The sequence below is a fragment of the Sinocyclocheilus anshuiensis genome, unplaced genomic scaffold, assembly GCF_001515605.1.
Source record: "Sinocyclocheilus anshuiensis isolate Anshui unplaced genomic scaffold, SAMN03320099.WGS_v1.1 scaffold75, whole genome shotgun sequence".
In the NCBI taxonomy this organism is placed as follows: domain Eukaryota; kingdom Metazoa; phylum Chordata; class Actinopteri; order Cypriniformes; family Cyprinidae; genus Sinocyclocheilus; species Sinocyclocheilus anshuiensis.
The window spans coordinates 328,339-330,618 of record NW_015549634.1 but is presented as its reverse complement, the minus strand read 5'-3'; the positions used below and the strand labels follow the sequence as shown (position 1 = coordinate 330,618).

Here is a 2,280-nt window from a genome sequence, read left to right as displayed (position 1 = left end):
AACAGGTTTGGAAATCAGCTGAACTGCCGTGAAAACTGTAGTTTAGTCGGTTACATCCGACACAGAGAACATGTTACTCCAAACACATGCCGTGTAAGAAGCAGCGGCGTTTGGATGAATAATTGAGAAAAAGCCCGAGGCCCGTGACCTGCCCTTCAGCTCTGTAATAAGAGTTTGGAAAGCATTTGCATCTCATAAAACATTTTTACGGATGAGTCCCAGAGATCCTCCATCACTGTCCTGCATGAACAGCTGCTCTCCTTCAGTCCGATCAGCGGCTCTCCAGCACTGAAAGATTTCCTGTTGCCTTCACACAGATGAGATGTTTCCATGTATGAGGGTTATTAATAAAGCAAGGTCCATGTCCAGTGACAGATTTATAGTTAGGGGATCGGACCAGTGCAGTGGAGGGACACAGGACACAGATTTTACCTTGGACATCAGCTGGCAACTCAACAAAGTATCAAAAGTGTTTATCGTACAAAAATGACAGAAGAAACAAGATTCTTATTAGCAGGGGAGGGGGAGGGGCATTCTCACCCGGGGGAGCGTTTGATTGGTCAAAAATCTGTTTAGTGCAGCATGTGTTCTTCTTCATATTTTCCCACTTCCTGGAAGAGAAAGACTGCAAATTTGAAATGCACAAATCTGTTCAAATTAAATGAAATAAATAATTATAATTAATTCATTAAATTATAATAGTTCAAAAACACAAATCTGCTAAATATAATAAAAAATAAATTAAAAAGTAATTAAATGCAATGCAATAAAATGTAATTCTAATAATTTAATGATGCAAACATCTGTTGAAATAAAATAAAAATAATATGAATAAATGTATGTAATTATACAGTGTGCAGAAACACAAATGTGCTAAATATAAAATAAAATAAATATATAAAAATAAAATAATTAAATTCATATTTAAAAATTAAAAAAACATTTGGTGAAATAAAAATAATTTTAATATAATTTAATTCTAATAATTTAATAATAAAATGAAATAAAATTATATTAATAAATTAATTTAAACAGTGTGCATAACACAAATTAGCATAAATAAAAAATAAAATTAATATAAATATATAAAAATAAAATGATTTTAATTTTTAATAAAATGTAATAAATGTAATAACTAAAAAAACATTTGCTGAAATAAAAACAATTATAATAAATTAATTTACTAATAATTTAACAATTAAAATGTTTGCTGAAATAAAATAAAAAATTATATTAATAAATTTATTTAATTATACAGCATGCAGAAACACAAATCTGCTGAATATATAATAAATATAAATATATACAAATGTAATAATTTAATTATAATTGAATAATTCAAAAACATTTGCTGAAGTTAAATAATTATAATAACTATTTTTAACTAATAATTCAATAAATAATTATAATAAATGACTTCAATTATAATAATTCATCAATTCAGAAACACAAACCTGCAAAACATAAAAAAATTATATGTATATAAGATGTAATTCTAATAATTTAATAATTCAAAAATATCTAGTGTGCAGAAAAACAAATCTGCAAAATATCAAAATAAAATAAATATATAAACAAATAAATAGAACAGTTTAATTATACATTTAATAATTCAAAAATATCTGCTGAAATAAAATAAAAATAATAATCATTTAATTCTAAAAATTCAATAATTCAAAAACACAAATCTGATAAATACACAAATAACAACATAAATATAAATGTGTAAAAAATCAATTCAAATACAAAAATAAAATCAAACATTTAATTATAATAATTCAATAATTAAATATCTGCTGCAAAAAAACAAAAATAATTATAATTAATTAATTTATAATTATAATAATATAGACGCTAATAGACAAACCACAAAACTACTATGCTTGATTATAGGGTTATTTGCCTTTTATGATTGTTTTGGGAATCCATTTTTGGGTCAGATTCACCGGTCATGAGCCACAGAGGTCAGGCCACTTTGAAACGTTTGCTTTGGGAGCGTAGCGTAAGGTTTAAACCCCGTGTTTATATGGACAGTACTTCCTAAAAAGAAATGGGACGGGCTGCGACAAACACTATACGAGTCAAGGTTGAAAAACACTGCAGTAATAAATCACAGCGAGTTCCCATTTGGTTTAGCGAGATGATATGAAGCAAAACAGGATTTCAGTTCTTATCGGAGCAGCAGAGACTGTATCCTCTAACCTGAATCATACGAGGGAATTTACCTCACTATTTCCACCGCAAAACAGAGAGAGAGAGAGCTCATGAACGGTTAGGATA

The 2,280-nt window shown here is 27.7% G+C and overlaps 1 long non-coding RNA gene across 1 annotated transcript in view; it reads right to left on the bottom strand.

Moving 5' to 3' along the window:
• Nucleotides 1-344: 344 nt before the first annotated feature.
• LOC107659667 (uncharacterized) overlaps nt 345-2,280 on the bottom strand; it is a 9,634-nt gene continuing 7,698 nt past the window's right edge. Inside the window, exon 4 of the long non-coding RNA XR_001630937.1 lies at nt 345-611. This is a non-coding gene — a long non-coding RNA (uncharacterized LOC107659667). The remainder of the gene's footprint in view (nt 612-2,280) is intronic.